Consider the following 21,869-nt stretch of genomic DNA (forward strand, 5'->3'; position numbering starts at 1 on the left):
TAAGTGCTCTAAATGATTTCTCCATATTAAGGGTGAGCAAGTGATCCTTCCTTTGGGTAACAAGCCCTGTTCTGCAGCAGGCGGGGAAAACATCGCAGCTCTGCACCAGGAGAGGGATTTCGGCAGGAAGACAGGTACTGCGCCATTATCGTGATGCTGGTGCTTCCGAGGCCTGAAGTTAAGGAGGTCAAGGCCATAGGTTCAAACTGCAGCCTCACCCCGCCTTGTGAGTCAACTAGCTTCGCTCGGTTCCATGGTAGCAGACGTCACCCCCTACGTTCGTTGGCTGTCACTGGGTCCGAGAGACATGCAGCAAAGGTTTGGATCAATTGGTTAAAATCTACTCCCACTCCTGGAATAATGATGCCCGGGAACGTTTGCTCTGTGGCAAGGCAGGACACTGTGGGTCTTTCTGTATGAAAAGGACATCTGGTATTTGCAGAAATAGAGGTTGTTGTGCTTTCGCCTTTGATTTCAGAAGGCGTGGAAGATTATATACGTTTGGCACCTAAACTGAAACAGAGTATGATGGCCCATCAACATTAGATCTTTTCTGCAGAGGCCTCAGGGCACCTAACAATTTATTCATACGACAAATATGGACTTGAAGCCCTCTAGGCAGCAGGCGCCGGAGCAGGGTCAGGAAACTAGGAAAAATGTCACTCACTCCAGAATTCTTTTTATCTTTTGCAAATGTCGTCCCTCCCTAATCACTGATGCTGAACCACGCATCACTTTCTTTTCCTTGCCAGGTACAGACACGCATGGGCGCACAGAGCCCCCAGCTTCCCCACTGGTACCCTGGCTTGGGACCCACAACTCTGAGAAAAGCCAGGCCCCGAAAGGTCCAGAGTGGCAACGTGGCTGCGGCAACCTCCCTGCAGAAGCGAGACTGGACATCACACTGAGTGACTAAGACAGCCTCAACTAGGTTCTTCGGTTCCTCCATGAGAAAGAATACTTGGGAAGTTCACCATGACAACATCTCCCAAAGTGTATTCCCTGGAAAGGGGTCCGCGGTCAAACATATCGGGGAAACGGTGCATCCCTTCTCCTCCACCTGGAAGATTCGTGGTATGCGCAAGCATATTAAACGTTCTGAAAAGGACTGCAATAAAGTGTGAAATGAATCAAGGGAGACCGCGAAAGCAGACTCAGGTGGCCAGAAGGGAGAGCCGTACTACTCAACATTAGTCACAGGAAGAATCGTCAATCAGAGACCCCAGCAGAGGCATCGTTACCAGGAGAGCATCGTGATCACAGGCCCAACAGGGAAGGACGGACCCTGCATCTCCCGCGAGAGACATCTCCCGCGAGAGACATCTCCCGCGAGAGATCCACCACCCCAGCACTCGGCCAGTGAGAAACCGCCGTCACCCTGAACTCCTGCCAATCTCCAGTGAACTTCCGTTCAGGACAGCCTCTCCCAGCGCCCCTCCTCCTTCTCACAAGATAACGCTCCTCTCCGTTCTTTGTTGCACTGGCCCGTGGTTTTGCCCCAGCTTGCATGTCCCCAGTTGCAATTCTCCGCTATTCCCGAATAAACCCATTTGTGCTGCTAAAACAACTTTTATTTTGAAAGTTAACAAAAGCAACCTTCTGTCTACCTTTGTTGAACCAGTTAGTACTTCCTAAACTTCTGGCACGTGTCAATTTCCTTAAGAGTTAGTATTCCAAGAAATGCACTGTCAGGAAACAAGTAACTCGCCTATTCAACCAGCCACCGGCAAGCCTGGATCCTGTTCCTCCACTGAGACACACACCTTTCCTCCTTCCCTCCCTGGGAGCAGACACAAGACATCGGTGCTGCTCCTCCCCCACTCCCCCCCAGAGCCTGGACCCCACTGGAGCTGGGCTCTCGAGCAGCAGACCGACAGAGCCTCCAAGGATGGAAAACGGCTCCCCGATAGACTGTGGGTAAAAATCCATCAGCTCTAACACATTTAATTACTCCCAGCTCAAGAACTTTCAAAGATTCACTCTGAAATTTATTTTTATGGTTACACGGTAAGTCTCTGAAAATCCGAGTCTTCACACAGCATCACCGACAGCCCTCACTTAATCGCTCTGGTAGATCATATATAAAAACAAAATAGAGCTAAAAAAAAATCATTCCGTGTTAGTGAACAGATGTCTGGCCCATTTGCAATTAATACGACCCACTTCCATACAATCAGACTGCTTAAAATTCCTGGAACAAGATGTAAAAGTTAAGATGCAAATGTTCCGATTTTAATGAGAATGAATGGAAACTATAAAATCCTTTCTCCCTTTGAGGGAAGGTACAATCTACATATAAGTCTCAACTGCACACTAAATTTATCAACAAAACAATCATTTGATAAAGCCTGTGTGAAAGAAGAAAATAGAACCAGGAAAGTCAGGAGTATATTCAGAAAGCATTTCCTACCCAAATTAAATGTTGTCAGAACCATCATTCTTTTAAGAAGCTTTAAAGAAAACCTGACTCATTTCAATTTATTTCTGCCAGTTACCTGCATGTACTGGGAACCTCTTGCGTTTCTTTGAACCCCCGGAACCTTTTCACGGGCAGTAGGGGAGAGTGACAGAAAGATCAGGATTTTGAAGTTTCTTGCATCTTGGTTCGAACCCCATGCAGCTCCAACACTTAATGTGACCCTGAACAAGTTATTTAACCTCCCGGGTCTCAGTGTTCTCATCTGTAAAATGGCAGTATTGCCCCCTGCACTGAGGAGTTGGTGTGAAAAATCAATCAGCATTCCTAGACTGAAGGGCCAAACAGAGGAGCACGCGGTAGGCACGTTAAATGGCGCAGTGACATTACGTTCACGGCGGTGGCAGGGGCATACGGTTCAAGCGTCACAAGACAAGCCTCACGTCTGATTTTTAGTTCCCCCTGCATGGAGAGCTTTTCGGTCGGCTCACCCGAATCTCACCCTTTCCTCGATGGTCCAGTTGTGTTGTCTCTCCCGTAGTCTGTGTTTTCACCAGGCAGCAGGGAGTGGGTCTCTCGAGGTGTGAGTCCCACCGAACTCCTTCTAGATCGGATGCCCAACCCCGCTTCACCCCATTAGCTCTGGGTGGAAACTGACATTTCCAACAGGCCCCAGGGGCCCCAGTGATTCTCCGAATATTGGTGAGGTGCCTAACACGGGCGGCGCTCAAGTCCGTCTTTGGTGAATTAAAAACAAAACAAAACAAAACAGAACAAAAAAACTCGAACTCTCCCAGCTTCTCGTTTTCAACCATTCTTTCGACAGCTATTAACAGGTACCCCTTCTGTGCCAGGCATAGCTCTAAGTCTGGCAAATACGAGTAAGAACAAGAAAGAATTTGGTAACGTTCTGTTTTTCTGGAAGAACTCACGGTGTCGTGGGGGATTTGCTCAAAGGTGAGGGTGGAAGGACTGGGACCAGGCACTGACCCTCCTTTTGCCTTCTGTGACTGGCACGAGCTCTGTGGAAACCAGGCACTCGAGTATTGGATGACAACAGTGAACAAAATCAAGACGGTATGGCTTCAAAAGCACAGAACATTCTAGAGAGTTGGTAGTGGTTCAGAAGCATCCAGAAATCAGAGGCCATGCAGGTTATCAGAAAGAACAAGCACTTTGGAGTCGAAGTGACAGAGGTTAAACCTCAGCTTTGCCACTTGTTTGCTACGTGCCTCTGGCAATTTATTTTGCCTTCCGTTACAGTACCCATCTCAGAAGGTCGCCGTGGGTCCAAAACAGCACATTCATGCGTTTCATAAATGCTTGCCGGGCATTCGGCATGTGCCAGGCACCGTTCTAGGCCCTGAGGATCTAGCGGTGGCCAAAACAAGGTCTCTGCCTTCACAGAGCTTGTATTCCAGTGGGTGGAGATCAACAATAGGCTAATAAAACAAATACCAACCATGCCACATGTGAAGATGCTATGAAGAAAAATAAAGCAGTGGCAGGGACAGAGTGGCCAGAGGTGGGTACTATTTTAAAACAGTGTGACCAAGGAAGACCTAGGAACCTTCAGGAAGTGAAGGAGAGAGCCAGAGGCAGAGGGCACAGTCAGTGCAAAGGCCCTGGGGCAGGGGCAGGGGCAGGCCTGATGTACTCTAGGAGCCATGAGAAGGCCAGTGTGTCTGGAGTGGAATGTGCCGGGGGCAAGTGGTAGGAGATGGGGTCTCAGGTAACATGGGAGAAGGGGGTGGTTTATAGTGGGCCTCAGAGATCCTGGCGAAGAGGTGTCTAAGTACAATGGGAAGCTAGCGGTCTTCCGGGCAGAAGAGAGACACTTCTAAAGTAGCCCTCCGGCTGCGGTGTGCAGAGATTGCAGAGGTGCCAGGGGAGAGGCAGACAGGCCAGTTGGGTGTTGCAATAACCCAGGTGAGAAAGAAGAGGCAGGGGGCAACTCTAAGACTTCTGGGTTGGGCAGCAAGAAGAATGGGGAGGTCACGGAGTGACACAGAGGCCACTGCTCAAGAGCAAGCGTGGAAATCAAGGGGAGACGGCAACAGGCAGGTGCGGGGATCCGAGGCTGAAGCCCAGGGAGAGACCCGGTAAGGGTGTAAACGTGGGCGTCATCCGCTAACAGGACACATTTACAGCCACGGATGGAGGACGGCATCCAGGCAGTGCGAGGAGACGGAGGAGGGACTCGATCCAAGAACTGAGCCCCGGGACACACGGATGTTTGGGGAAGAGGAAGAGGAATCTGCAAAGACTGAGAACCCAAAAGCAGGGCACGGGGGGGGGGTGGGGATCCTAAGGGAACAGCAGCTGCTCTCATGAAAGGTGAAACCCACCGAGCCCCCGCTCTGTGGTTCTGCTGCACAAGACCTCCGCGCTCTGTGACTGAGGGAGCTGCAGGGATCCGGACGCCCCACAAAATAAGCACGGTCGGCAAGCAGTCACCTTAAAAGCAGACACAAAGACCATGACCGTGGCACTTTCACTAAGAGGAGAAGGCAAGAACGAGGGGAAAGGGAGAAGGTACGTGTTTTCATTTCATGTTTCCAAAAGGCCCCCACATTACTACACAGGATTTTTGAACAGAAACAAAGGAATCTTCTTATTCACAGTGTCGGTGATCGACAGTCCTCATGGTAGTTACGTCACACCAACACCTGTAAGACCCCGTGACCTTCACCAAACGCGCAGCAGACACGACTGCAGCCGTCCCCACCCGCGCCCCAAGCGTGCTGCCGGGACAGCGTCACAACAGCCCCGCGAGCGGGCACTCTGGGCAGCTCTGGTTTACACGGGCAATGACAGGAGAGTCTCCGGGTGACAACTTCACGTCACGTAGCTAGCAGTGGCCCAGCAAGGACGCAGACCCCAGCGAACTTGCTCCAGAGCCTGTATCCTCACCGCAGTTTGCTCACGAGCTGGGTCGACGATGATGACGGTAACGGTGACGGTGACGACCGTGGCTCTGTTAACTACGTACAGCAAAATCTGCTCAACTAATTTTCACTCAAATTAAGCATCATGTAATTTGTATAATTAATAATACCATGGGCCGTATTAGCGTAGACTCGTACTCCCCTGTTGAGCCAAATGCCAACGGAAACGGATCGTGTCACTTTTATTAGAATCCAGCAACTGGTTTACCTTGACGCACAGAGAAAAGGAAAAGATGAACTGGAGGAAAAATAAACTGTGTAGACTGGGATTAGGAAATAAAGTAAAAGGCCAAGATAAACTGCTTTTAACGTCAGCTGAAGATTTAATATAGCTCTGGAAGGTTTCAATTATTTACATGCTTGGTCCATGCAGTGTATATCTGGGCTAATGAGATTCAATTGCTGGGTATAAATCTGAAACAGGACAACCCGATTGTCTAAAGGAAATAGTTGCCTGGGCTCCTGTGTTAATAACTCTTCAAAACAAAGATTATGATTCGGGAAGAGTAGCATCATTTCTGCTTCATGTTATTGATTGCAGCAGGAGCTGAGAGAAATGGCTCCATCTGGTCAAACGCAAACTCTGAGACGAGGTGCAAAGGATTCAAAGAACCTATTGATCAGTATTGTTGTCCTTCTAATAACAAGACCAACAATAATAATTTACATTGTCTCTTTGTCCTGTGGTGATTATGAAGCCCCAAGGGAACCCCACCTCTTTGTGAAGTTCCCCACGTCTGGCACTAAGGGCTACGTGACGCCACATAATGATGTGGACACAGAGACGTTAGCGGGTAATTGGCCGGATCACAGCACTTCCCCGTTAGGGTTTCCAGAAGGGCTTCGCGCACATGGTAGGTGATGAGGTAGGTGCTGCAAATACGTTTTGAAGCAAAGGGACCCATTTAAGATCAATCCACGTACGGTCCTTTAATACAGGCATAACCAGGGCGGAGGAGCACAAAGGAAGAAACCATCTCCGCCAGAAGTAAGGGTGGGCTTCTGGAAAGGTCACGTCAGGTCCCAATCATAAAAAAGACACGGCAGGTTTGTCAGAAAGGGCAGGAGGGAGACAAGAAGGCCACAGGCAGAGGGAAGAACGGCACGAGGCACCGAGGCAAAGGGACGGGAAGCATTTGGAGACTGGCTCCCAAGGAGCTTCTGGAAACGAGGAGGTATTTTCGCTTATCACAGGAAGCGGAGAAGAGCTACGGGCATGTCGCAGCTTGGGGTGAGGGGTACTAAAACTTCTGCACTACTCGGGCCGGTACCATACCAGGAGGAGCCACTGCATCCGAGATGCCAACGGTGCCTCCACTGCGAGCACTGGAGGGCGGGGAGAGTGCCCAGGCAGAGGGGGGACAGGCAGGAGGAGAGCCGGCAAGGTGAACTGAGGCCGGGTGACAGAGACCACACAAGCTTCCCTATGGAGGCAGGCTTTATACACTGCAAGCCAACGAGAAGCCAACAGGGCGTGGCGAGACCTGCCCTCTGGAGCGATCGCTCAGACGTGGAAGATGGAGCGGAGGCAGAACATCCAGAAACACGGAGACCGGGAGAACACCTGGACGGCTGTGGCAAGAGTTCTGGCAAGAGTGGGGAGGAGGGGGGGGGGGCGGAGGGGCTGCGGGGAGACGCCGGGAAGGATGCGTGTGGCATTCTGCGTGTGTGGGGACGGCTCACCGCTGGAGATGACAGTTTGGAGTTATCGTTCCCATGGGATTTGATCAGTAAGCATTTGTCACGAGAATGAAGACGAGTACCGGAACCGAGAGCTGTCAAACTGGGGGCAGAGCGTAAGACAAGGAGTCTGGAAGTCGTGTACCCTGAAAACAGGCCCAACACTTAGCCCTGAAGAAAACCGAACGAGACAATAAAAAAACCAGTTACGGAAGCTGTGGCACTGTGCGTGCCCGGAACCCACTCTTCACCCTGCCCCACAGAGCTAAGTGCCACCTGTCTGCACCAGATATCGAGTTCAGAGAATGTATTCAGAATATTTTTAAGGTAAAATCCAACTCCAAAGGACTTCACGAATAGCCTTCTCCCGCATTTCAAGTCACTACCGTAAATGCCAGCCTCGTGAGATACACCTGTCCGAGCTGATGGAACATACCTCCCAATATTTGGGGGACAAATGCAACTGAAATGTGCCGAAGGAAGGAAGCTGTCGATCTGAATTACAGGGGCTTTAAAGGGAATCGCCAGAAACGGCAGACTCCCGGCATAGTGGCGTTTTGGGGTGCGGTTCTAGGGCGCCTCACTGGGCTTTCACTAATTTAGACTAAGCATTTTCAGGGAATCCTAGGGAAACTACCAAACGAAACGCCCATTCAAATGACAGATGTAAGCGCACCACTGCCTCTGGGAACAACTGTGTTGAAGTAATAGCTAAAGAAACTAGAGATAGAACATACATCTAGTAAATGGTATTTTCGAACAAGGAGAGAGAAAGAAAGGAAGGAAGGGAGGGAGAGAGCAAACAGTATAAACTGCTCCTTGAAATTAGTCCTAAAAAACATGCTTGTGTCAGAAAATAAAAACCACGTTAACTCAAAAAGATGGTTTTGAAGATTTAGTCGTCAGAAGCCGCTCTGCTCTCGTGCCTGAAAGTATCAAATCCATCCGCCTCCTTTACATGGCCCGCATCACTAACACGGTCCCTCTAAGGCTGCACGTTAACCTGGAAGCTACCGGAAACTCGCCTGGAAGTGGAGTACAAACGTTAAGATGTAGTGAATACAAAACGAGAGTAAGGAGAAGAAGCTGGTGACCAGGCAGCCTAGAGAGAAAGGACTCAGAGCTCCAGCTGGGGTCTGAGACCAGGGTAATCAGCCTCCCTTAGGCACCAGGCGCCCTTCCGCCCTTCCGCCCTTCCTCCCTCCCTCCCTTCCTTTCTTTTTTTTTACGTTTATTTATTTTTGAGAGAGAGAGCACCCGCAGGGGAGGGGAAGAGAGAGTGGGAGACACAGGGTCTGAAGCGGGCTTTGCGCCGACATCAGTGAGCCCGATGCAGGGCTCGAACGCATGAACCACGAGTGCATGGGGGGAGCCAAAGTCGACACTCGACCAACTGAGCCACCCAGGTGCCCCAGGAGCCCTTTCTAATGGAAGCCACAGTCCCCCTCTCTCAGGAAGGGGCACAGAAGTAAGTGCAGCCACACACGAAAACTGCAGAGATTTCCGGAAGCCTAGCCATCACCTCCCAGGGCGTCACGGACCGAGGTTAGGACCCCTGCAGTTAAAGCAACAGCTAATTAATTATAGCAGATGAAACAGGAACAGGACAGGGAGCTCCCACAAAACGACATCTGTATGTTTTAACGGAAGATGGTGTCTATACCGAACTTAAGATCCCACGCTTTCAGAGCCAAAGCCAAGCATATTTAGCAGAAGCCCTACAGACACTTCGCCTAAGAAACCAAGTGGGTCCAGAAAAATTACCAAGGCCACCACCCCACCCCCTGCCCATGCCCCAACATCGTTTCCCGTTCCTGGCGTGCTGAGTCCCGAGTTCACCTCTGGCGGCGGTGGGGGGGGGGGGGGCTGGGGACTGCAAGGGTAAGTGTCCCCCGAGCAGGCAGGCACAGCACAGTCATGGCGTTTGGGGCAGCTGCAGGTAACTTCTCAAAGATGAATGAACGTCTGGACACTTGAGTCAGACAGACTAGGGTCCCACCTCCACTCTGCCACTGAAGATCTGGGTTTCTCTTCCGGTGTGCCCTGAGCCGCCCAGCTCCCGGGGTCCCGACCAGGGCTGCGTGAGGTGGCACATGGAAGGAAGGGAGCTTGGGCCTGGCACAGAGAATGCGCCTAGTAAATGAGGCAATCTCCTTAAGAAATATTTCTAGTATCAGGACAGCCTCTCTGTACCCAGGGAGTTCTATCCCGGAAAGGACAGTGTTTCTTTTATAAATTTGAATCCTAGAGTAATGCAGACTTACAATAAGTGCTTATTTATTATGTGAAACAGTAACACAGTTCTAAAAGTCAAAAACCATACAAAAGGTGACACCAGAGGCACGTCGCCTCTCCCCACGCACCCCCTCCCCCCCAGTGTTTTGCTGCAGGTGGAGCCTTCCTGTGCGTCTCCCCTTAGAGACAAGCAGATGACGGTTACTTTATATGCTCCTTTCTTACAAACAAGGAAGCGGATTAAGAATACTCTCGCACTTTGCTTTTTTGCTCCTAACAACATGCCCTAGAAATTGCGTCGTAGGAGCCACAGAGGTCTTTCTTGTTCCTTCTCAAAGATGGAGACAGAAATGGTGTGGCTCCATGGTGTGGCCATATCACAGTTTACTCGGCCACTCTGCTCTGCCCAGGTTATTTCCAGTGTTTTGCAATTGCAAACAGGCTGCAATTAAGGCGTCTGCGGACATGTGCGCTCATACTGTAGGAGGTGTGTGTTGCGGGTATATTCCTGGGGCAGTGCCGCTGGGTCAGAAGGTGCATGTACACACAGCTTTATGAGACATTGCCGAAGTCCCTCCGAAAGGGCTGCGCCACTCTGCACTCCCGCCAGCAGGGTACGATGGTGTGTGTTTCCTTACGGGCTCACCAATGTGAGAATGTGTTGTTACGCTTTCTATCTCCTGCAGATCTGGAAGTGAGACTTGGTGCCTCCGAGTGGTTTTGATTTGCATGTCTCGAATTACCGCTAAGGTTGAACATCTCTTCATATGTTTAAGTACCATTTTTATATCTTTTTGGTGGGGAGGGGGCATGAATTGTCTTCTGTTCCCCTTTATTTTCTATCCCATTTTTGGTCTTTTTTCCCTTTAAGATTTAAAAAATGACCTTAGAAGGGCACCTGGGTGGCTCTGTCGGCTAAGTGTCCGACTCTTGATTTTGGCTCAGGTGATGATGTTAAAGTTTGGGAGTTCAAGCCCCAGGCTGGGCTCCATGCTGATAGCACGGAGCCTGCTTGGGATTCTCTCTCACCCTCTCTCTCCGCCATTCCCCCTGCTCACGTGCCTGCTCTCTCTCAAAATAAATAAACTTAAAAATAAAAATCAAAATAAAAATAAACATTAAAAATTACCTTAAGGATATTAGGTCTGTATCTGTGATATATGTTGCAAATATTTTCTCCCAGACTATCAGTTGCCTTCCGACTTTATTACGGTGTTTTTGGCCACCTACAAGTTTTTCCCTTTTTATGAACAAGGCCCTATCAACTTGAGATGCCACCTTTATCATATGCTAAATGTACTAAATCTTCCTATGTACTTGAGTCTACTTCAAGCCTATCTTATTCTACTAGCCTGATTGTCTACCTATAAGCCAATACCACACAGTTTCAGTTACAGAAGCTTTAGAGTATGTTTCAATGCCCAACAGACCAGTTTTTTTGTTCTGTTTTGTTTTGGGTTTTCTGGCGTCTTCCTACCCTTTCTTACATGTTTCTTTTCCATATGAACTTTAATATCAACCGAAAAAAATATTTTAATGATTGCATTCAGTTCATTCACATTTATTGTTATGACTGATACATACGGACTCAACTTGGTCACACGGTTGAATAGTTATCATGGGTGCTATATTTTCAATGCTTCTTTCTCTGAGCGATGTTTTGTTGGCTCACTCAGTTATTGATTGACTCACTGTATTCAGGAAGGCTTGTATTTTTGTTCTCTTACCTTTGTACTTATCCATTTTAATGCCTTTAGACTCCCATTTTCTTAGATAGCATTTTAGTATCTCGTTTGTCAATTTTTAATGGGGTCCTTTCATGTTCATCTATCACACACACAAATACAGTCCTGCATCGACAACTGAACGCATCACATGCTCACTGTCGGTCCTTCGGCTCAGGCTCCCCAGCTCAGCTCTTGGTTGGATGAAGCTCACCCTCCGGTAGATTCCACAGGATAGGCTGGCAGGTACAGAATTCTCATATGTTCAAATGGTTCTTCCCGGCTTCACTACTTAAAAGACACATGTATCCTTCATTCACACTTTGAAAATGCCGCTCCATCACCGCCTTGCTTTATATATTGTTTTGGAGACATCTGATGCCAGTCTAATTCTTTCGCCTTGTAAGTTACTGGATTTTTTTGTTTGTTTGGTTTTTTGCTTGGAAGCTTTGAGGATTTTTTTCTCTATCTTTGAAGTCTGATAGCATTACTAGAATGTTTCTTAGACTTGATGGTGCTGGTCAATTTCCCAAGTGTCCAGAGAGACCTTTCAAAGTGCACATTCAGCCCTTCTTTAAGTTAAAATTTTTCTAACAGTCCTCCATATTAAGACTATTTGTTCCATTCTTTCATTTTCTCTTCTCCACAGACTGATTACATACATGTTGTCTCTTTGCCTCTGTCTGGCTTCAACCACTTTCCCTCTGACCCTTTCTTACTTCTTTGTCTTAGTTTCATTCTCTCGGTTTCCCCACCTTTCTTCAATGTTCTCTAGCAAATTTCATTTGAGTATCTTTGTCCTTGAATATCTTGAAATTTAGTCTTAATTTCTGAGACAGTTTTATCATCTTCCAGGTTTTCCAGAGTATAATAAATCCTTTTCATTTCTTCATAACCTTTTCATTTCACTTCTGTTCTTAATTTCTGAATTTCTGATTCAAGGACTTTCAAAAAAGTCTCCCCAAATGCTTGGGGAGTACCGTGCTAGACAGTTTTCTTCTGCTTTGTGGTGTTTGTTTCCTTGATGGGGGGCCTGGGGGCGTGTCTTCAGTTGAGGTGTTTGTTCATTGAACATTTTCTTACGAAAAATTTCAAATGTCTAAATAGTCAGAAGAACTGTGGAGTGAACGTCCATATTCCCACGAGCTAGGTTCTGGGATTGTTACCACTTTGTTCTGCTTGCTGTATCACACATCCATCTATCTCGCCACTTACCATCTTCTTTTCTTTATTAAAAAACACTTTTTTTTTAACGTTTATTCACCTTTGAGACAGAGACAGAGACAGAGCATGAACAGGGGAGGGGCAGAGAGAGAGGGAGACACAGAATCCGAGGCAGGCTCCAGGCTCCGAGCTGTCAGCACAGAGCCCGACGCGGGGCTCGAACTCACGGACCGTGAGATCATGACCTGAGCCGAAGTTGGACGCTTAACTGACTGAGCCACCCAGGTGCCCCCCATCTTATTTTCTTGATGCATCTGAAAGTTGCAGTCGTTAGTAATCAACCCTAAACACTTAGGCAAGCATATCCTTAAGGAGAGTTTAATATTTATTTAAAAGAAATTTTTCTGAGGGGCACCCGGGTGGCTCGGTCAGTTAAGAGTCTGACTTTTGATTTTGGCTCAGGTCATGATCTCACGGTTTGTGGGTTCGAGCCCCTCACTGGGCTCTGCGCTGACAGCGCTGGGATTCTCTCTCTGCCCTTCCCCGGCTCATGTTCTCTCTCTCAGAATAATAAACATTAAAAAAATAATGAAATCAAAATTCTGAGGCAAAATCTGCCTGTAATAAAATTGCATACGACTTTGTGGACCACTCTCTGAATTTTGAAAAGTGTGAACGGCCACCGTAAACCACATCTCTATCACAATACAGAGCACCTGTACCACCACAGAATGTTCCTTCATGCCCTTCCCAGTCAATGCCTGCCCCATCCCTCCCAGGGCAAATCCTATTCTGATTCTGTCCACCTTAGTCTTGGCCTGTTCTATAACTTCATATAATGCAACCACACGGTATGTCCTCTTCCGTGCGAGGCCATCCACGATCTTCCTGGTTGTGAGCAGGTTCAGACACAAAGAGGGATTGCTTGGTAGCCACCCAGATTAAAAAACCATCAAGATTTTGCCACACCTGCTTTATCTATCCCTCCTCTTTCTCTGTTGCAGTATTTTAGAGCATACCTCGTATATCACGCCATGTCAGCTCTAAATACATCAGCATCCACCTTGGAAAACCACACCTTTTGTTTCCGGACCACGAGCTCGTCATCATACCTAACAAAATTACCCCACATTCCTTGGTATCATTTGAAATTTAGACCATCTTCAGATCATTGGGATTGCTTCAAAAAATGTTTTGCTGCTGGTCTGTTCGAATCGGGATCCAAACAGGGTCCACATTCCACATTTTGCTCTAAAGCCTTTTTTTTTTATTTTTTTATTTTTAAAAAAATTTTTTTTCAACGTTTATTTATTTTTTGGGACAGAGAGAGACAGCATGAATGGGGGAGGGGCAGAGAGAGGGAGACACAGAATCGGAAACAGGCTACAGGCTCTGAGCCATCAGCCCAGAGCCTGACGCGGGGCTCGAACTCACGGACCGCGAGATTGTGCCTGGCTGAAGTCGGACGCTTAACCGACTGCGCCACCCAGGCGCCCCTGCTCTAAAGCCTTTAAGCACTCCATCCTCCCTGTTGGTCCCTGTCACTGACTTTGTTGAAGAAACACAACTCACTGCCCTGTCGAATGTCCTGCACGCCTTTGCCTTGTGCTTTTTGCCTTTTTTTTTTTTTAACCTCAAAGTTTTCTATCGCTAATAGACTTCCATTCATGTCACTGCCACTGCAACAAATATTTCTGGAACCACCTTTCTGAGATTTAGTTTGAGATACAGTTTTTGAATATGCTTAATAACTGAATGTACTTCAAGTAGCGGCTCTCCAACATTTTGGTCTCAGGACTTCTCTCTGCACTCTTGAAAATTATTTGCGGACGCCACGGAACTTCGGTTTCTGTGAGCTACAGTTACCAATATTTACCATATTAAAAATAAAACAAATGATTAAAGACTGCCAGAGCTGGGACATGCGGGTGGCTCAGCCAAGTTAAACTGACAAGTCCGACTCCTGATTTCGGCTCAGGTCACGAACTCACGGTTTGTGAGTTCGAGCCCCACATCGGGCTCCACGCGGACAGTGTGGAGCCTGCTTGGGATTCTCTGTCTCCCCCTCTCTCTGCCCCTCCCCTGCTCACTCTCTATCTCTTGCTCCCTCTCAAAATAAATAAATAAATAAATAAATAAACAAACAAACAAACAAACAAACAAACGTTAAAAAATTATATCCATAAAAAATAAAGACTATTGGAGCCAATCAATTGGGTGTCAGCATGACGACATCATCTTATGTTGTAGAGGTTCTGGAAAACTCCACCGGGAATGTGTGAATAAACAAGTAAAACAGGTGAGCAATGTCTCAGTATTGCCATAAAAACAGTTTGGGCGTTGCAGACCTCCTGAAAGGGTCTCTAGGACCCTTGTGGCTAAGCCATAATTTGATACCAGCTGCCACAAAAGAATGGATCTGATTTTTGGAGACAAATGTCTTTTGGAACCAGGTTTGGTAAAGCAATTTTGATGTCTCCAAAATGAAGAACTATAAAAACAGATTTTTCTTATAAGTCTTATAAAATGGCATTTAAAAAAAACCACAAGCATTTAACAAAGAATTCCAGTAATATTCTATGCTGTGACAAAAATGTGAAAACACGGGTAGAGTTCCCTAAACCGACCGTTGTCGCATCACAGACTTTAGCTCCAGATGGTCTTCAGACATCTCCAAGGTCAACCAAGGTCATGATCTAAGTCTTCGCACGTCTGGAAAAAATCTGTGTTGCTCCTTTGGAATTCCTGGAGGGGTGTCAATCAGCACAGCCATTCAGGAAAACGCTTTGGCGTTTCCACGGGCAGTCACACGTCCGCACGCCCTACACCGGGCTTTCTCCGCTTTGACACTTTTCATTTGGGGCTGGACGGCCCCCCTTCAAGGTGGGGGGCTGTCCTGTTCGCTGGAAGACGTCTAGCATCAGGTCAGGGCTCTACCCACAGGATGCTAGTCACACCCGTCCCCTGAACTTGTGACCGTTAAAAATGTTTCTAGGGGCGCCTGGGTGGCGCAGTCGGTTGAGCGTCCGACTTCAGCCAGGTCACGATCTCGCGGTCCGTGAGTTCGAGCCCCGCGTCGGGCTCTGGGCTGACGGCTCAGAGCCTGGAGCCTGTTTCCGATTCTGTGTCTCCCTCTCTCTCTGCCCCTCCCCCGTTCATGCTCTGGCTCTCTCTGTCCCAAAAATAAATAAACGTTGAAAAAAAAAAATTAAAAAAAAAAAATGTTTCTAGACTGTGCCAAATGTCCCTTGGGAGGCAAAAGTCACTCTGGCTGAGAACCACTGCCCTAAACTGAGCATTCAGCTCCTAGGAGTAGCTCTGGGCAAAGCTTGGGCCCGTGGGTCCCAAGGAACACGAACAAGAATTGCAGAGCAGGCTGTTCAGGGTAGAAACACAAAAACCAGAAGCACATCAGTGACCACTGATTGAAAAATGGTTAACTAAATTGGTATACTTTCGTATAATGGAATATTTCATATTAGCAAAACGAATAAGCTATAGCTAAACCAACAATTTGAATCAAATTAAGTAAAAAAAAAAAATTAAGTCCTTGCAGACAACATATGATATCTTTTAAAAATAATTAAGTACAACAGGCCACATTAAAGAGTACACTAAGAATACACAGTAGATGTTAAAGCTTCCCTCATAAAAGGCCAGGGAAGAGAATAAACAACAGGGGAGAGACAAGAGTTCCTTACAGGGCAGGGGACGGGAGGAGATACTCACAGGGTGTACAGATTGCAGATAAATTCTAGCTCTGGGGCTGGGTGGTAGGTTCACACATTAAAGAGATAGGAAGGGGCCACGCCTGGATCAACGATGACAGTGTGCCATGAATCAAGGATTGTGATCAATTCAGTTTTGGACACCTAACGTTAAGATAAAACTTAAAAGATCCCACTCCCCCACACAGTCTGTGAGTCTGGTCTACCGCTCCTGTGGTCTCACCTCCTCTGCGGGCGCCCAGCCCTCCGGGCATCCCAGCCTCCTTGGTTTTATCTGAACACACCCACTGTCATCCAGCTAGGGTCTCTGGTACCTGTGCCGCCTCTCCCGGACCCAGCTCAGCACGTCACCCCACTTCCTGCAGGTGTCTACTCACAGAGGCTTCCTGACCCCCAGCCCCACCCCTATGGTACCTCTGTTTCTCTCCAGCCCTGTTCCGCTTCTTTCCCCCTCAGCCTGATCGCCATCTGCCATCAGATTACACAACAACTGGCTGGTGTCCCATCCATTTTCCGTTCTCAACACAGGCTCCGTGAGTGCGGGGACTTGGGTCGGTGCCGAACAGCACCCCCAACCATGTCTTTCTCTCCTGGTGCTCTGAGTGTTTACTGAATAAGTGAATGGATGCTTTAGCAACCTAGCTCATAAAACAGTGTGATGCCAAAGCCGGGACTTACCGAACAGCCCGCCTTCACTGGAACTCCAAGGGCTCCACGGGTTTAATACCGTTTCTCAAAACAGTGCTGCACAGATTACCTGAGGCTTGGGTGGGGCACCTGTGAAATGAGGTTCTTGGGCTCTATCCTGGAGCCGCAGAATCAGAATTTCTGTGCTGTCTGCCAGGGATGTGCACTTCTCCCAAACTATACTGGTGATTCTTGGGCTGACAAAAGTCTGAGGACTACTGAACCCAGTGGAGACGTCGAAGCCCAGGGGAGGTAAGCAGTTCAGCTGTTCAACAGTCTTTCCTACCGCAAGAGCTTCTGCTAGAGCAAAATGATATAATCTGCCTGAATGGTTTAAAAAAGATGTGTTGTTCAGGGGCACCTGGGTGGCTCAGTCGGTTAAGCGTCTGACTCGGCTCGGGTCATGATCTCACAGTCCGTGAGTTCAAGCCCTGCCTTGGGCTCTGTGCTGACAGCTCGGAGCCTTGGAGCCTGCTTTGGATTCTGTGTCTCCCTCTCTCTCTGCTCCTCCCCCACTCATGCTCTGTCTCTCTCTCTCTCAAAAATAAACATTAAAAAAAATTTTTTTAAATAAAAAAGTAAGTAAATAAATAAAAAGATGTGTCGTTCAAATGCAAGGCACGAATATGTTAAAAAATTAAAGGTTAGTTAACATGTGTATTTAGAAAGATTGATAAATGAGTCTCATCTCTTGTAAATCATACACTGTAAATAAAGAGTTACTTACAAATTAATCAAGGTATATTTCAACTATCATGGTTGAGGTTTCATCTTTTTCTTCTTTTCTACGTTTGTATACCTAGCGGATCAGTCAAAAATTGTAGATTAGTATTTTAAATGCCAAAAGAAGCCAGCTGCTTGTTCTAGTCTCTGACTCAGTGAAGCTCTTACAATATTTTGACTGTTTGAAGAAAATTAATAATGGGATGTTAGGTGGTAGATTAACTGAAACTAAATATCAACACAGCTAGATTTATTTTTGGATGGCTGAGCTCATCCCTTCAAAGAACGGAAACAGGATTTATTATATCATGAGTTATGAACTTACACAACACCAAAACGGCCCCCTCCACCCCCCAACAGAGCAGAGAGCCAGCCACAGCATATTTAAAGATTATGTAAGAGGCTGGGAGTTTATGTTTCCCATCAGCTAGGACTTGGCATTTACAGGATACAGTCAATTACCTAAGGCTCACAAAGACGCCAGAAGTTAAGACAATAATTGGAGTCAACCTAGTACCAATGCTTACTGCTTCTCCCTTGAGTAGAAGGTCCCCCCCCTGCAGCCAATGCAAGCAAACGGATACATACAGAAAAGAAAGATGCTTTTATTGGTCACTCCCGCATCTATTCAGCAAACACTCCCGGAGCACCCCACCTGTCCTGCCTTCCCTCCTCCAGCCCCACCTGATATGCACGCACTACCTGGGGGTCCACACGTGTGACTGGGTATGTCGAACACAGTGCCCAGGCGGAAGGCGATCGCTCCTGACGTTTCTGATGGGCTCTAGAGCCCCGATGCTTCCAGCCAACACAGAAAGGCTGGTTTCACTTCTGATGTGCCAAATTGACCCCAATCACCTGAAAAAGTGCCAATCCTATACTCTCCGGTTTCTCTTTTCCCCTTCTAGACTGTGAAGAAAACTTGATGATAGACCGTGGCTCCCCATTACAGATCTCTGTACATCTCAGGCACTTGGCTGCCTTTTAGCAGCGAATGCTTGGTGAAGGGGAAAACCCAAACGGGATCACCACACCTGCCTTTTGTTCACAGAATCCCCTGGAGTTCAATGACTTTATGCCGTTCTCCTGTGCATGTGCACAAAAATATCGCCACCGTGCCCTGCCCCTCCTTCCCGCCCCCCCCCCGCCCCGTACTCACACACCCAAACCGGAAGAGATCTGTAACAACAAGGTTGGCACAACAGGAAATCATGGAAGAGAGGCCATTTAACTGGAGCTGTTCCTGGACCCCCCCTTGTACGCCAGTGTGGGCACCGTGCCGCTGCGCTTACGACTCAAGTGGCCCTGAGGAGAGAGCTGTCTGCTCTACTGCTCTCAGTGCTCCCCTTCCTCCTCCAGACAGTGGCCAGCACTGGCTCCAGAGCTTGGGCTCAACATCCACATTTATAATGCTCAGGCGACTACTGTTTAGAAAGCACCACTGGAAACAACCCAAACACACACAGAGAGAAAGAATACAGCGTACATAGTCACAGAAGGGACTGCTACCTAGCAATGAAGATGGTCAAACTACCAGATCCGACCACCAACATGGATACGTCTCAGAAACCACACACACACACACACACACACACACACACACACACACACACACACAGGAAAGGAATACACAGTATGACACTATTTTTATAAAGTTCAGAATGCTTTAATCAAACTAATTTGTACATTACCTAGGAATGCATGCCCACATGGTAAACTGCATTTAAAAAGGAAGAGAAGAGGAGGATTACCAGGATAGTGATGACTCTGGATGGAGAGGCAGGGACTGGGGAGGGGCACACACTGGTGAGGCTGTGCTTCTTAAACCGACTGGAGGCACTTGGGCTTATCCCTATGCTTTAGAACTGGCATACACGTTACACACATTCGTCTGTATGTATCAAATTACAGAATAAAAAACCTTTCAGAAGAAATGATCAGCTCAACGCCTGGCGACCCAAACCTTACCTGCCACCATCAGGAGCTATAAGCGATGGGAGGAGAAAGGCACCCGGAGACTTGGGAGTGGTGTCCTGGCTGTGGGGCCCAGGAGAACCTCCTGTCCCCGGCTTTCTCACTTGTGACAAGAAAACCAAGCGGACACTGACCTTCCCGGCCCTGCCTCTCTCTCCCTGGGGAATCATCGCCTCCGGCCCGCGCAGTTCCCTGGGGTCATCACGGGAGGGGGAGCGACCGCTGGGAAGCCTGGCCGGAGTGCTCGCCCAGGGTGCAGGAGCACAGGCATGGGATGGAAGGCTGGGGACACTGAAGCATCTGGGCCAGAGGGTCCTCAGAGGACCATCATCCTGCTCTGGACACCCCCGGGACGCCCTGGTGTCTGTCCCTCCTGGCAGAGCAGCTCTACCTTCGCGTGTGGGAGCATCCGGCATCATTAGAAAGCAAACAAAACCAAAAACGAACCCTTTTCTTGCTTGAGGGAATCAGAGCGGGTTTCTGTCGACTGCACTCAAGGAAGTCTGGCCGACTCAGGAGGACATGTCATTTTATTCAAAGGCACCGGGGCACTTCGGGCCTTGGCCGAGGTAGGGAAGAGGAGAGGTCAGCAGAGACAGCTCGCGTGCGTCCTGTTCACCGGCCGAGAGCATCTTGCCCTGTCGGCCTCGCTCACCTCCCAAAACTTTCCAGCACAAGCTGTACGTCAGATGCATACACCCCATTCCAGACGAATCTCCAGGAAAACCACACTTTCAACTCTCGCCTGGCCCTCCCGCCCACGGTGCAGGTCCCACACGTTCTCTGCGGAAGACACAGGAGCGGCTGAACAGCAAGGGCACCGGAGGAGCCGCCGGTCTCGCTCCTGTGCCAGGTGAGAACCCCCTTCGTCTCAGAGAGGGCGTCTGTGCAGCAGCAGCAAATGGCCTGGAGGCCTGCAATCTAGTAAAACGCCATCTTGTAAAAGTAAAAACCAAATAAGACAATTACGTTAAAAGTGTGACTTGCCACCCAGCAATGGGATTCTGAAGCACATCTCTCACTGCCCTTCCTATCAAGACGCACCGCCTTCTGTGAATTCCTGCGTCACCTCGGGAAGGTAACAGCTAGCTGGCTGGATGCGTATCGTACTCCCAATGAGCCACGCCTGGGGATAAAAATGTGCACATAAAACCGGGTGTAAAACGGGGTTCTTCCCCTGAGCCGAGCCCCTAACTCTCTCATCGGCCTGTTAAAACAGCAGCCCCGTGGGAAAGGAGATGGGGCTGACGGGTCATTGGAAATAAAAGCCGCTTTCTCGGGTGGAAGTAACTCTAATATCCGAGGCTTGTTTACCTGTGATCCTGTTCTCTCTGTCCATCCCCCTCGATGCCAAATCCCTGCCTCCATCATGAAATGAAAGCTCAGTGGCCCAGAGATAATTTGAACAAACCTATTTCACTGGGGACATTCTCATTTTTATCTTCATTAACTCCGTGGTCCCTGTCAAGTATGCTGAAAGCAGGATTTATGCTTTAGCTGCTGGGTGGAGAGGATCTTAAAATTTAGACAATTTGTACATTTAACTGAGGCAGAAGATATTACAGGTTTTGTAGACAGATACAAACTGCTCTCTTTTTCTAGTAAAAGAAAACCGTTATCACCTCAATCACTGTATTTTTTAACTGAAAGAATTTTATAGTACGATACCCTGGTGAAGTTCACTAATTTTTTCTCACAAACGAAACAACACGCATTTATTTCATAAGCCCACATCTCTTAAGAGAAAAAAACACGCGCGCGCACACACGCACACGCACGCACGCACGCACGCACACACAGTAAGCCTAGTCTCAGGTGAATGGCTAGAGTGAACAGTGGCTCATCCTGGGTGACTGGCTCTTTATAAAAATCTGCGAAAGTCAGAAATGTTAACGTATGGGGAGTTCACACGAGGCCCCAGAGCAGCAGCAACTGACAAGACACGAAAAACACTCCATCCTGAATCCCATCTCCCTGATGCCCACAGAACACCATCACTCTGATTCAATTAATTCTACTTTTTTTTTTTAAATGTTGATTTATTTACTTTAGAGAAACAGAGAGAGGGAGAGAGAATGAGCAGGGGAGGGGCAGAGAGAGAGGATCCCGAGCAGACTCCTCGCTCAGCACAGAGCTGGACAGCGGGCTCGATCTCCTGACTGTGGGATCATGACCTGAGCCGAAATCAGGAGTCGGACGCTCAGCCGACTGAGCCACCCAGGTGCCCCAATTCTGCTTTCTGTAAAATATGGTGGCTCCTCAAAACCTGTGTTCAGAGAAGTGTTCTTCAAGCACCCGTCATCACACAGACGATTAGGAGAGCTCCACATCACTGAGGTCTCTGTCTTTCTAATTAAATACAACTCAGCATTTGTGTTCTGTTCTATTTCCCAAGCACACGGGTCTTTGGTGAATTCAAGAGGACACAAACATCGGTGGTGCAGTTATGAGGCACACGTGCTCAGAGCAACTCGAAACCAGAAACGCCCAAATTAGAAATCATCAGCGGTAAGGTCTCAGAACACATTTGTCAAATACATAATGGATTTTATAAGTGGTTTTCCACAGAACCTGGTTCTGTTTTAAGGTG

General features: G+C 48.1%; 1 protein-coding gene across 9 annotated transcripts in view; it reads right to left on the reverse strand.

Moving 5' to 3' along the window:
- MED27 (mediator complex subunit 27) overlaps nucleotides 1–21,869 on the reverse strand; it is a 249,192-nt gene that overhangs the window by 93,728 nt on the left and 133,595 nt on the right. The window lies entirely within an intron of this gene.

Source organism: Felis catus, chromosome D4 (assembly GCF_018350175.1).
Source record: "Felis catus isolate Fca126 chromosome D4, F.catus_Fca126_mat1.0, whole genome shotgun sequence".
NCBI classification, from domain to species: domain Eukaryota; kingdom Metazoa; phylum Chordata; class Mammalia; order Carnivora; family Felidae; genus Felis; species Felis catus.